The sequence below is a fragment of the Convolutriloba macropyga genome, chromosome 9 (assembly GCF_964194025.1).
Source record: "Convolutriloba macropyga chromosome 9, txConMacr16.3, whole genome shotgun sequence".
NCBI classification, from domain to species: domain Eukaryota; kingdom Metazoa; phylum Xenacoelomorpha; order Acoela; family Convolutidae; genus Convolutriloba; species Convolutriloba macropyga.
In genome coordinates, this window is record NC_134476.1 from 46,187,553 (window position 1) to 46,202,863 (window position 15,311).

Consider the following 15,311-nt stretch of genomic DNA (forward strand, 5'->3'; position numbering starts at 1 on the left):
GAAAACAAACTTAGGAAACGTTATACATTTTTTCACTTTCCCCCTAAAATTGTCCTTACAATTCATTTTGTGTCAAAAAATTCATAACGCAATTCCTAGTGCGATACTTCTATGAGTTCTGGGGAATCATTTAGGATACTAGTATGTCCACCAGGAATTGGTAATTTTTTTCTCTTAAATTTTTTCTTTTTTGCTTTGAGGAATAGGTTATGTTCCTCGCGTCAACATAATTGGAGGAAAAATACCATACTGTGGGACGCCAAACATACTATATAATGATTGGAAAAATGGGTTGCCAATATGACACATTTCTCTATGATTAGAAAATGTCAAGACAGATTGCACTAAAAACACACGTCAGTGGTAAATTTTTTAAAATATATACAAAAATATCACGAAAAAATCAAAAACATCGTTTTAACTACATTAAACAGGAATAATATTGCGTTTGTGTACTTGAAGATGCACAGAGTTGTCTGTATAGTTGAAGTAATGTAATGTTTTAATGTTGATTGAAATACCTTCAGACTACATCATATGGCCATTTTGATCATGTCTTGCATTCCATATTTGAGATTGAAAGATGAGCAAATTTTGCAACTTTCATCGAATAAATAAATCTGCAAAATTTTAATGCACTGAAATTTGTGGAATGATTTTTGTTCGAGGACTAGGAAATCATATTTGATTTTAGTTAGACAACCAGGGCAGAATTAACATGGCATTGAAATTGTTTTTTAAACAAAATTGGTGTTGATAGCGAATCAACTAATTTTACTTTTGTAATTGTCGCAAAGCTGACAGCGCAATATTGTCATGAAACTGAAGTTTTTTTTGCAAATTATGTATGACAAAGTGGGTCGTGTTCTTAATGTTCCACTGCCATCTGATATAAGGATTAAAAATCTTTAACCTCAAATACTTTTGAATTCTTAAGTGCTCCGAGTTTTGTTTAGTGTTTCTGATATAAAATAGGTTCCCTAAGAAATTTATATGCACGAAGAATTGCTAATTTTTAAAACTGCATGTTCAGCTGCTGGTGTTAAATTTGTTCAATTCTTTCAACAGACAAAGAAGCGGATTTTAAGCATTAGAAAATTGTCATTTGTTTTGTTTGAACGATTTGTTGTTCATTTATTGTTGGCGTTGATTGTGGTGAACGAATTACGAATCGTTCATTACACAACTGATTTCAGAGATAAAAATTAAATCATATGCCAGCAAAACTTTTGCTAGAGCTCAGCTTCATCAACAGTCATTCTTCAACAGTCATTAAACCTTAAATTTAAAGAAGAATAAGAGGAGTATATGTGCATTTATTTTCACCTTCACCCATATATTAAAACATCATCTGTACATATTTTGCTTGAATGCGCTGCCAACATTTTTTTCATTCTTCATATCGACCTTCATTCCCCTTGACGGACGATTCCATCACCGAGCAGTTGTCGTAGACCATTGAACATAGGTCCCAATTTTTTGCTATTCATCCCTCTTTTGGTTCGTAGAGCTTTCAAGTGCACTTGATTTCCAGGCCATCCTGACAATGAAAGAAGTCAAATTTTATATCTGTCATGTGATAAAAAACTGACAAAACTATTAGGTTTGTTATTTTAATTCCATTCTTTGATGATGCAAATTTGAGATCACCTCCATTAAATCCTAATGTTTCTTAAAGGGCTGCTTGCAACATTCAGTAAGCTGAAGATTACCTATAAAAATATCTCTTCAACGATAAAGTCTTTATTAGAGTTCAAAAAGTTCAGCTGACTAAAGCACATAACAGTGGCGAAAATAAGTTTCAAGCTGCAATAACTGTCACTAGATATTTTTCTAGTTCAAAATTTAAGCTCCGAGCAATTTCCAATAAAATCAGCTTCACTAGCGTATGGCAACTAAATATTTTTAAGCTATGTTATAGATTTTAGTTTTCAAAAGTAGTTTTACAAAAATTCTTTGATTTATAAATGATGTAAAATAATGCGTGCAAAAAATTTTTTGGTCGGTATCTTATCAGAACCTACACTTTGTCACTTAACGAATGTGAAAAATGCACACGTCCTTCGGAAAATCATCAACGAGGAACTGTTTTTTTTAAATCTGACTAAAATTACCTGCAGATACCATAGCAACCAATGACAGAGCGAATGCGAGCAAAGCGTTAATTTTCATAATTTCTTTCAGAATTGTTTCCTCTCTATTTTTCACTTATTATATATGGAACAATTTTTTAAAATAAAAAGGCGATCACTTGAACTGGAAGATCGATAATTGTTAACAAAATTATCGTAGCTAAGGCGAGATATGCAACACTACTAACACTTGCTGAGATTGACAGCTGTCACTCAAAGTTTTCACCAATTTTTTGTCTACCACCAGTTCAGGAAGACGAAACTTTTCTTTGCCTAATTTGAACTGACAACAGAATCTCTCACTATAAATCAATCGAGACTGTAAATCTAGCGTAAACATTGAGCTTGATTTCAATTAGTTCTAAAGAAATTTACGACAACTGAATAATTTCAGGAGAATGGTTGATAGCAATAGATGTTGTTCATTTTTTTTTCATTTTGTATTATTTTGAAAGAAGCAATAAATTTTGTACAGAAAATGCTGAGAGGTTAGCAATTCAAGCGGTGCGTTGGCTCCAAGCCAGACCCAAAATATTTTTCAAAAATTATTGTTCACTGGTTATACAAGAAAAAGAAATTGCTTAGATTACTAGACTCCTATGCAATCAGCATTAGATAAAAACGGTACGTTATGATAATGCAGGCTTAGATGCTCAAAGTCTTCATCCAGTATACTTATATTTATTTAGAGCCGAGTGAATATATAAGTAGCCGGTATACTAACATACCAAGCCAAAACTTTTGTCTCATTTAATGGATTCACACATTAAATCAGGCTCTCAAGTGGCTATTCATTGCTAATTTCTAGATACCAAAGGCTTTTTACTCGTATATTAAATATACTGGCATAATTGCTAGTGAGAAATCCGTCTCTGTACCGTGCCCCTGTGATGTACACAAATAAGAAATCCTTTGTCCGCTTGGGTTTTCATTAACATACATTTTAATAAGGTTCAGTAGGTGAATGGATTTAATTGCATATCACGGTGCTTGATTAAATCGACTACAATGAAGTAAAAACTAACTGAAAAAACCTTTTAAAATAACGACAAAATCTGGATCTCTGCTCGTTTAGATTTAACTAAATGAGAAAAATCCGCTATTTTGTGTCATTCACTGTCAAAATTGTATCTCTGAACATAAGACTCTGGAGTATACATAAAAGTGGACATTTCAACCAGCTGTTGACAAACACGTTATGGTCTGGATTCCCCTTGAGCTACCGTCCGCATGGTGGTCTGCTGATAATACATGCAACCATTGGTCAACAGTTGTGGACTCCAATTTTTTGGAAACCCTATTACCAAAAAAATGGGCTGCTTATGAAAGGAACTCAGCCATTGAAGTACAGTCCTACAATCAATCCACATGAAAATTTTATGAAGGGTTATCGTTAAAGGTTTATGGATGTATATCTTCAGTGCGTTCGATGAGACTTACTTGGTGTTCGACTTAGGATACGGTCAAACATTTCATGGGTGCAACTCTTGCCTTTTCTAAAAGAACAGCAATTGTATTGTGCTCAGTGGATCTTGATTTTTTTTACTCTCAGAAGAAAAGACTTCCTGAAAATTATCACCGAAAACATGGTGCTCGGTTGGGTCAAACTCTCAGGAGAAGAAAAACCTAGAAACTGTAAGATTTCCTATTTTGATTATATTTGAACTCCATGAACTAAACAATTCAATCATCTCATCAGGCAGCAAATTATCCCAATTTTGACACCTCATCCTGCATATATCTCTCAGCAACAGCCGGGCCGTTACTATGAAATGGACTGACTATTCGCTCAATTGGGCACATACTTTTGAAACTGATACAAAGCACAATGCGTTCAGTTAGGTATTGTTGTCCGCAAACGTAATTGCGCAACTGACTTCCTGTGTGCTCTATTGTGGTCCCATTTATTTCATAATCAATGAGTATGATGAGGTTTCATCCTCAGAAGCACTAGTTCTCGACTCCTCTTGATCGAGAGTGTTGAAAACTGTTGTCCAGTTGTTCAGTTAGGCTTTTGATGTTGCATACAGAATTTGTTAATTTAAAATCTCCCAGTTTAAGCTTTTCTCCGAAATCTTGACTCTTTTAAGGGCATCGCTTGGTTTGACTAAGGATTCGTGGTAGTCATCCATATGAAGTTGTCCCATAAAGTTTGCGCTGCATCTAGATTGTGGCATATTTCATTCTGTTAAGCTGTTTTTGAAGGGCATATTTGCGCTAGTGGACAAGTCCGTCAGACAAAAAATATTTCCTATGTACTAGTAGGCCATTACATCTAATGATAGATCCTCCAGCCATGAATACCTAAGACACGGTTGATAGAGAGAAACCCCTTCAACCTGGAGACACATGCATTCTTTATCAGTTGAGACGGCGTGCGGACACTGGTGAATGGGGAGAAGAGTATGAAAGACGTGGAAGCTGAAATAAATCAGGTCAAATTAACAATGATTGCTTTTAAAACGTTCACTGAAATTTTGCTGCATATTTTACAACCTTTCTAATCTGTTCGGTTTTTTTGGGTTTACGACGGTGTGATGAGGCAAATTGCACTCGCGTTTTAGTTGTTCAATGGGGTCTTTAGATTTTAGTACTTGAGTCGCGTAGCCTTTGTCTATTTTGTGTTTGATATTCCTTTCGTTCTTCAGTCGGAATTCTTTTTCGTTTGAAAGTCTGTTTTCATGGGATTCCAGTTAAATGGCGGCTTAGCACTAATTATTAGGTAAGAGACAGTCTTTTAGCCATAGCATACAAACTGTATACCAAGTGCCATCTTCAAGCCCTGTTTTTGCGATTATGATGATTGCTTTAAATTCCCCAGAAACTGGGGGGAAACATTTTTTTCACGATTCTCATAAGTCCATCACTTAAATTGTTTGGCTAGGTCTGTTTCTAGTTCAATTCCAACTTCAAAACCGGAGGATTTGAAACTAGAGCTTGCTGGCAAGGCTCCGCTTATGATTAATCCATGTGGAATACGGACAGCGACGGGCGCACATTTTGAATCGTTTTCTGAATATTCAACTGGACAGATTGCGTAGTAAAGATCTTGGCCTAGAATCATTGCAATCTTTGAGTAACAGTAGTGACTGGGGTCCAGCACCTCTTTTTTGTGTCAAAAAAATAGATAAGCACGCTCTCACCTTTTTTTGTTCGCTCAGATTTCATTCAAAAGAATAAAGCAAACTTTCCTCAGCAGAAAATTGGTTGTCTTAAAACTACGCGCAAGTGATGATCACAAAAAAATTGTGGTCAGAAGACTTTGCAAAATTAATGGAGGCCAAGAAAAGTTGACCAAATAGTCCCTCAGTTACTTGTTGTTACCTGATGAATGTTCTTAGAGTCTGTGGAACATTAGATATGGAACTCTAGATATGAAAATGGAACATTAGATATAAAATATTGAGCTGTAGAAAAAACCAAACTGAAAGACTATTACAAAACTGAAAAACAAAATTGAAAAAAATTAGTTGTGATATAACTGACCCACAGAGTAACAAGTTTTGCAAGTTAAAAATTTTCAGAGCTTGACGAGGTAATTGGATATAATAATAATACCATATCAAATTAATTTTAACAAGTTGTAAGTCACTACAAGTATGCTTTTCCTCCAGATATACATTATGCCTTGAATGTAAAACTTAAGTAACAAGCAAACTTATGTACAAGCAAGCCCTTCTTGGGCCTTTTCTTCAGTTCCTATTGTGCCTCGAAGGATGCCGCTGCAGTTTTAGCAGAAGCCATATCTTTTTTGTACGGCACAAAAACCGAAGACAACTCCCATCAGAGCTACGATCCGCGTATATTACACCCTTAATCCGAAAAGGTTTTTACTGAAGATGCAACTAACCACCGGTCAATTTCGAAAATTTTTGCTATGTCAAATTTTTTAGAAAGGCTCTTTGCAGCCCCGGCCGATGGTTATCTGAATTAAACGATCAGAAATCACAGGTGCACTCGTACTTACTAACAGAAATGGTTTGATTTAAACTGAACGAAAAAATAAACTTTTGGGCGTTCTTAGATCTCTCAAATGTATTTGACTCAAATGATCAGAATAGTTTACTCCATTAAGTAATCAAATTTTGTTTTAATGAAAATTTTTTGCAATTTCATGCTAACTATCTCTCTGACAATTACAAAACTGTTCGTTTAGAAAAAAATTTCGACATCATAAAAATATATAGAGGTGCCCAACAGGGCACTATATTATGTTACCTTTCACTCATTGTAAACAAGGATGACACAAATATTTACTTTATTTAGAATTGTAAATTGATTCAATACTACAATGACACTTCCATTCAATCCCAATACACCAAAGTTGACATATAAAAAAAAATCTTCAAATTAACAACTCGATTTGAAATATATTTTTCAATGAAAACAATTTACAAGTTAAATGTAGCAAAGCAGAAGACTTCCATTCGTGTATAGCTATGGGAAAAAGAAGCAAGGGATTCCACCAGTAAATAATCGTATGTTTTCGGATAAGCATGATTTTAACTATCTAGAGTTTTTTCTTGACACTAAGCTGAGCTATACAGAGCACGTGAAAAAGATATTGAGCAAAGAATAAAAACCTTGATTTATTGGCAAGAATAAACTTCAGAAAAGAGAAAAAACGCTTGTAGATTGTTTTAAGTTAAGTTATCTGCAGAACTCAGCCGTACTTCTGCCGATTATTGCTAAAAAAATTACTTACCTCTCTGAGAAATATTTTTATCTGGGCTTTCAAAGCTTGTTTCAACAGAATAAAAAATAACCGCTCTAAAGATTACAAGTAGAAACATCAATCATTTCCAGTAGCTATGATGAGTTTGAATTTTTTTGGACGAATTTTGATTAGTTTCAAAATCAGTTTTTTAACAAACGGGAACATAGCTGGCAGATTGCCAGAAAATAGCCGCAATAGATTCGTAGATCAGCAGTCTAAAAAAAAACAGTAAAAAAGACAGACCAAAAAAATTCGTCTTTTCATTGAGGGCTGATCTGTTATATTTTGATTTTAAAAATCTGTATAAGTCATTGCTGCCTCTATTAGCTGATCTCTAATAAGCTTCATTTAGAGGGACACACACCCATTTGACCTTATCTCTTTGAATTAAATTAAATAAAAGTCAATTTCAAAGTGAGGAAGTCATTTTTGAGAGTGAGAAAAGTCAAGTGTGACCAAAAATTTAATCACGCGCATGAACAAAAAAACTCGCTCCACTAAGAGCGAAAAATGACGTCACACATGCAATTCAGTTGAAATTGCATGAACGAATGAACAAAAAGTGGCTGTGACGTCATATGGTCGTAACAAAAATCATGACGACGAAATAAAAAAACCATAGCAGGACAAGTCCTGACGTACAATTCAAAGAATTTTCATTGGCTAAACAGAAAAACTAGACCTAGAATGGACTATGAGTGAATTGACAAAACCATTTTTAAAAAATCAGATCAAAAAATAAGAAAAAAAAAACAAAAAATTAATGTCAAAATGCCGCATGTGAACAAAAAAACCACTAGCGAGAAATGAAAATTTAATTCAAACAAAAAACTAGGCCTAGAATGGGCTGTGAGTGGATTGGGAAAACCATTTAGAAAAAAATCCGATCCAAAAAATCGGAAAAACAGTAAAAATCAGAGTGAAATTGCCGCATGTGAACAAAAAACAACTACCGAGAAACCGAATTTTTGTTCAAACAGTTTTCTCACTCTACTTTAAAATTAGAGCGAAAAAAATTCACGTCGCAAAACCACTCGCTTTTTCGCTCCATTTCCTGTTTCGGCGTTACCAAAATCACTACTCCAATTTGACTTCAAAAATCATGAAAATGTGTGAACAGATCTTAAAAAAAAGACAGCGCCCCAATACAATTCAAATTCTTTGAATTGTAAAAAAGCCAAGAGAAGGCCAATAATAGCCCCAGCTATCGCTGTGCGGCTATTAAAAAGACTGCCTCTCGCTATATTCTTTTGTCATAAGCGATAAGGTACACTATACACCTTAAAAAGAGCTCACTGTATGTTGACGTAGTAAACGTTTTCTAACATAGTATTAATGTATAGAACAAGACATCAACCGACTTAAGCTTCTGCAGTAAAAAAATGAATAAACTGCTGATAAATACACTTCTGAAAGATTCTTTTATGCACCCAAAAATGCAAGAACAGATTTCTTGATAGGATATTTAAATTTGCAAGAAAAACGAAATTTTGCGTGATTATCTAAGATTAACATTACTTTGTTTTTCTGTTGTAATATAATAACTATTTCCCTATTGTATACTACGTACTAAAATTGCCTACTGTTTTCTTAATACGCCTACCTAAGGCGTTTTTACAAGTACAGTGTTCCGAATTCAATTACATTCAAAAAATAAAAACCCAATTACAAAAATTTAGTAACCAATAAAATAAAAAACTGAAAAAACCTCAAATTTTGAATTTTAGTTACCTTTGGTTACAAAAAAGACGTACAAAGCTTTAACTCTAAAATCTTACACTCTTCAATTGGCCGGTTATGTTGAAATTACTAGAAGTTTTTGGTGGTGGTCCCGCGGTTTCCGGATTACACCTCACAGCGGATGAGAGGCATGGCCATGGACAGATGTCCGCTGAGGCCCATACCCACTAGATGTCTAAAAATTAACGTATTTTTGTTTCTTTGGTGCATTGGAATACATTATGCACTATAATACTACGCGCAGTATTGATTGTAACGGCTAACAATAAATTATTTTTGATAAATTACAAAACTATTACATAACTTTCGGCTTGTTTTTCTGTCGGTTTACTTTTACTTCGGCTTCCTTTGCGTTCGCCCAAGTTTTCATATAAAAATTGTAACCTCGTCTTATAAAGCAAGTACCTGAAATTTTGTTGCATCTCACGTATTAACATAGCGAAACAGAAATTAGGTTCACATCGGCCAAGTTTTACGTAGGACTTTTGTTTTAAGACAATTTCAATTTGAAATTCTTTCTAAAGATTTTGATGTCGAAGTCATAGAGGTAAGAGTTAAACGTAAGAGGTTACATCAGAAAAAGGTTTCAACTAGCATTTAAGCAAATATAAAGCCACGTGTCAACAGGTTTCTATTTTCTCTTGATATACTTGACAGAAACAAATGGTTGCTTATCGAGCTTGGCGTGAAAAAAAAACAGACAAGGGCAGTTTTTCAGATGATTTCGATGGTCGAAAAAAATGTGATCAGATGAAACAAGAAAAAGTTTTTCCGGATTGATTTGAGGACTAAATATTTTGAAAAAATAGGTTTTTCAAGTCACTCAAGACCTTGTTGACTCGGGTTGACCACCATAAACGAAACTTACTAATCATAAAACGTCATATATGGATTTTATGGAAACTTACTAAACATACAACGGTCATAAATTTTTTGAGTTTGGCTGAGAAACAGTCCAAAGGGCCACCTGCAGTTCCAAAACAACGTTTCTGTGCATAAAATTTCAAAAATCTGTACTTTAGTTTTATGGTACCGTACTTATCATAAAACGCCATAAAAAATTTTTTCTGGACCGTTTTATGGTTACAAATTGTCCATAAACATTTTTTTTTACTAAATGGCCGCTTTTGTGAGGGTTGTTTTTCGAATGAAGTTTAAAGCCCAGTTTTGGATTCATTAAACGTCAAAAAACAAAAAATCCACTTTTATGGTACCTTACTTACCATAAAACGCCATAAAATCTTTTTTATGAACCGTTTTATGGTTACATATTTTCCAATAAAAAGTTCTGTATCATCAAATGCTCATTTTTTGGAAAGCAGATTACAACGCCATAAAATCTTTTTTATGAACCGTTTTATGGTTACATATTTTCCAATAAAAAGTTCTGTATCATCAAATGCTCATTTTTTGGAAAGCAGATTACCGCAAGAGTCCAAAAATCCAGGTTTGGGGTCGACTTTTTGCTCCATCGTATTGAAAAAACGATTTAAAGAATGCTATTATAGATCAAGATAATTTGTCACTTAAAAACTCAAAAATAAAAGCAGCATTTTTGATAATGATAAAGTTAGCAAAAACCATAGCAACTAACCATAAAACGGACCATATATGGAAACTTACTAACCATAAAACGGACCATTCATGGAAACTTACTAACCATAAAACGGATCATATATGGCAGGGCCCTCTCTTTCATTCATATATTACCATAGTAGGAAAACATGATGCTCTCGTAGAAAAACTTATTATCCATAAAACGGACCATATATGGAAACTTACTAACCATAGCAAGATCATAAAACGGAAATTTGTATGGACTTTTATGGACCATATATGGTCCGTTTTATGGTAAGTAAGTTTGGTCAACCCGGGGATTCTGCAAAATCACCCAAAGATTCAGAAAAGATTTTAGCGTACAGTTCTTTGAATTCACGGTTGTTATTTCTGGCCATGAACCTACACGATAACAATTATCCAAATTTGCTGTATGTTAATTTGATCCATCACCACAATATTAGCGAACCAATTCCAATTGTATTGCTCGACATATTTATCAAATATTGATTAAACCTTCATCTTCATTACAAGCCAGCTCCCCTAGCAACTAAAGTGTACCAATTGGTCCATTTTACCCCTGTAATTCTATGAAGCGCATTTTAATACGAGTAAAAAGATCCTCACAGCGTGGGGCATGTCACCAAAGGCACATTATATATTTTGGTGATTATAAAATGCCTTTTGCATTGTCGCAATTTTCAACAATTCAGCGCAATTGAATGAAGATGGGGTATGGGGGAGCGTAATGGTGGCTTCTATTCAAAACAGTGCGCTTCCATCTGCAAACAACGATTGATCACGGCCATTATGCTGCGTTTGTTCATTGTTGTTCACCTCTCGTTTCTTCTGTTGAGTCTGGAGTTCCAACTCATCTCCAGCAAGTCCTAAAAATACCTGCAAAATAACGTAATACAGTTTTCAACTTTTTTGTATACTCGACTTAAAACAATATAAAACATTTTTGTCTACAGCGTCGAATTTGGTTAGTATTTAAGCTGGGCATCAAAAGTTGTCGTGCTAAAAGGAAAATGAGTGTCTGTATAATAAGTATTTAAACGTGAAAATATTTCCTGACTGTGTCGTTTTCAAACGGACAAAAAACAGTAACGTCATTCGTCAAAAAAACAGTCAGTTTTAAAGTTTTCCGTGTCTACCCCAGAATTATTAGATAATCTCAATAGCGCAGGATGTTATCCTTCGCTATCAAGTTCTCTCACCAGCAGTTATCAGACAAAATGTCGGCTGGCTAGGTCATAGCATAAAGGTGTGAAATTTTGGTGGCTTAATGCGATATATTAAACGCGTGAGATCTAAAATGAGACAACATTTTTGCATGTTTAGGGGCCTCCTGATGCGCAAGTTTAAGAGCCGCATTGAGCAGCATGGTTAAGTGAACATATCGAGAGAGGTCAATGACCTAAAATGCTCAAAGTCGATGGGTGAGAGCCAACCAAACACGGGACAAAAGACTGATAATCAGGTGCAGCCACCACGAGGCTATGAGGGTTTGAAAGTATGCTCGCCCAGAGGGAGGATTTACTGGCTTGGGTACTAGGTGTTTTTTTTTAATTTTTATTTGCTTCCGAACGAAGTTTGAAGTATTTATTGTAAATACGTGTTTTTTGCAAAGTTTTAGCTTTACAGATTCTGCGTTAATCTAGAACACTCTTAGTTTTCAACTAAGTCTTTCACGCTTTACTTTTTGATGCTTGCCTAATCTCAGATGCTCTCAATCTGAAATATGTTTATTGATTTTGAGAAACAGTGGTTTGTAGTGTTTATAGCGCAGTTCGTAAGATGGCAGACTGCTAATCTGAAGATTGACTTTTTTCTGCTTCCATTATCCATAAAATTGCTATGAAACTAAGTTTTGAGCAGTTTTAGTCGTATTGTCTAATCTTCCTCTTTTATAGTAAATATCAGTCGCAATTGAGCACAATGGTCAACAGCGCTCCTGTTGTAACATGCTTTAAGGTTCACTAATCATGAAAACTAACGTAATAAATGCATTTTGAGACGCGCTTTACTTTCAAATTTAAGCTTCTAATATGCCCTTTTTTTGTGCTAATTAAGCGTGCGGTATAGCAAAAACAAGCAATTCACAAGCACCTTTGTCCAGAAATTTGCTCTCAAAAGAGCAGAAAGCAAGTGCAATATTCTTAGATAGCCTAAGTGGTGAGACCTATGGCTGTTAAACGAGGGGCATGGGTTCGAGCCCCAGTTGGTGCGCAACAGAAACTTTAACTTCTTTTGAACCTTCTATTCGTCTGAATGATTTTCTTGTTATGGTTTCGCGGGCCTGCTAGTTTTACATTAAACATGTCTGATACTTGTATATCTCGTACATACTTATACGTAATTCATATAGCGGAAGTCAATTTTTTCACATTAAATCTTTTCCTTTCACTCATAATATCTCAATAGAAATTTGATTGAGAGTTGAAAATTTTTGAGCAAAATTTTGTTACCTGCAGTTACCATAGCAACCATTATTAAAAGGAACGCAAACAAAGATAAAAGTTTCACGATCTTTTCTTTGCCTTGTTACTTAGTATTATTTTTAGTTCGGCTTTCTTTTAAATGCTGCTACCAATTTTTTTGAAAGATTGACAAATATTTAGTCAAACTTCACAGCTAGCATATGAAATATATAAGTGCGCGTGTGTTCGTGGGCTATATATGGTAACTATCTGACATCATGTCATGTTATATTATTGAAAACTCAGAAAAAAACTATCAAATTGAACAATTATCAATGTTAGTGATTAATGTGAAAATTTGCTCATTTTGGTAACAGATTGGCTGAAGCAAAGTGTCTAGACTGAGACGGCTGAAACGCCTGCTATTCAAGCAGTGTGTTATCTAAAGCTGATACTGATAAGACTTTCACATTTACGGTATTTTTAAAAATATTGAATTTTTTATCAGCCCTATTTGCAATCAGATGGAAGTGGTGCTATTGTATACTATAAAAAGAATATTCGCACCCAGATATATCCTTTTGCCATATAGCTGGATCTGCTCGCGGCTCTAACTCATTCCATCTGAATGCCTAACAAGTTTGACATATTTCAAAGTTTTGTAAGCTAAATTGATAAATGTTTTGTAGTTTCTAGAAAAATTTTGCCGGCAACTGATTTTTAGCCGATAATTAAACAGTTATCAGCTAGAAATCAGTCGCCTGCGCAATTTCACTCTAGAATCTAATTGAAGTAGGGATATGCGCCACTATTAAATTATGGTTCGCAGAGGAAAACCAAATTAGTTATTTCCTGCTAACCGAATGTATATTTGCAACTTGTTCCTTTTTTCTATACACTGAAAATTTTTCGGCTCAAGAGTATTGCTCAATGCTTAGAAAACTTAAAAGGTTTTGTAGTTGCCTTGCTGCAAAATGTATCCTGCAAAAGTTATCAGAGACATCTTTGTTTGGGAAAAATCATGCTGGAAGTAGCTTTGTCTCTATGAGAATGTCGTTTGCCCTATTGTACTTGTTTTTCAATGAACAAACCATCGCTGCTCAGATATTGTGTCCGATTAAACGCTGCATAATTTCCCGATAAAATCAGGAAGAAAAGCGCTAAAGGCAAATGCGACAGCAAACAGGGGAGCAAAAAAGTAGTGTTCATCTTTTTAAAGGAAATTGATTCCTCATAATTACTGAATCTGAAAACTCAACTGTAATCTGGAATCTGGAAAAATTTATTCCTTCAAAAGAAAAACTCGAAGTGACAATAAGGAAAAATGGAAGTGATGTCATGCTTCTTATACCAAAAGTTTTCGAACCAAAAAAAAAAGAACCGCTAAAATTAAATTATTAAATTAAATTATTAAATTAAATTAGTTAAAATTAAAAATTAAAAATAAAAATTAAAATTAAAGTTAAAAAATTAAATTAGTTAAACCGCTAATATGTTGTGTTGATGACTAAAATCATGATAACCAAGTTAATTGTCAATTGATTTTTTTTTACATCAGAAAAAAAAGAACCGTAATGAAGATTCTTATTGTTTCCACTTACTCAGGATTTTACGTTCTTTTAGAAACTGTAATGAGCATTGAACTTTGCATCTGTTATACTGTCTGACAGAGTCATGGAGCCACAATTTCGTTGAATAAATGGCATTTTTATTTGGAAACCTTTGAAACCTTGAATCATAATTTAACAATAGTGGGTGATTTCAATATGAGTTCTTTAAACGAAAACAAAAACATAATTTGGACACCATCTTCAGACAGAACAACGTTAGTCCCATTAACCAGCATCAGTCAACAAGAACTCAAAGAACTCAACAAGAACTATGATTTTTTTTAATGCAACAAAGATGCAATTACCTTGCCAAAAAAACGGGAGCCAATGATGATTCCTTATGGTTCAGTTACGCAATTACAAAAGGAAAACTGAAATGGTTCCGACAAGTAGGTGCTTTTTTGTTCGTTTTGATGATTGAAAAAAAAAGGCCAGAGGAACCACTGCAACCAAATAGAAAAAAAAAGGTTACAAAAATACGTAAAAAAATTTCAAGCCTTCTAAAGAAACGATGGCATAAAACTGTAAAATTATGGCATATCACTGTTTTATTTTGCATAAATATAGCATCAAAAATTTTCTGCTTCATTGTGAGAAACTCTGTTGTGTCCTCAAAATCATGTGAAGATTCAGAATAGCATTTGGCGTATAGTTCTTTGGAATCAAGATTAAAACCTGTTCATAAATCTAAACAAATTGATTTGCTCAATTTTGTTTTATATACAAGAGTTATTGTTTCACCATCACCAAAACATTAGAAATCCAACTTAAATTATATTTCTTGACCTAGTTATCAACTTTTGTTCAATCTTCAGATTCATTAAAAGCCAGCGCATCTACAACATAAAGTGAGGCTCGTTGTGCTATTTTTTCGATAAATATCATGCCTCCATCTACATATATACGTTGATGACCATTAAACTGGGTTCCCTTGTTGCTGTCCATCGCCCGTTTCTTCTGCTGCATCTTAAATTCCAATTCATCTCCAGGCCACCCTGAAAAAAAACTTTAGAATAACAGTAAATTTTTTCTCCACTTTTTGCATGCATGAAACAAAAAAAAAACCTTTTTTTGTCTGTATCGCTAAATTTTGTTAGCATTTTTTAGTAAGACCGAGCGGTTCTATTAGATT

At 34.2% G+C, this 15,311-nt stretch overlaps 1 protein-coding gene and 1 long non-coding RNA gene across 6 annotated transcripts in view; one reads left to right on the forward strand and one right to left on the reverse strand.

Moving 5' to 3' along the window:
- The window catches only part of LOC142345804 (axonemal dynein light chain domain-containing protein 1-like), a 211,410-nt gene that overhangs the window by 80,377 nt on the left and 115,722 nt on the right, over positions 1-15,311 (forward strand). The window lies entirely within an intron of this gene.
- On the reverse strand, positions 1,259-2,499 carry LOC142345805 (uncharacterized). The gene is made up of 2 exons (XR_012759356.1): positions 2,115-2,499; positions 1,259-1,540 (listed from the first exon to the last, which is right to left on the reverse strand). It is a non-coding gene; the product is annotated as an uncharacterized LOC142345805 (long non-coding RNA).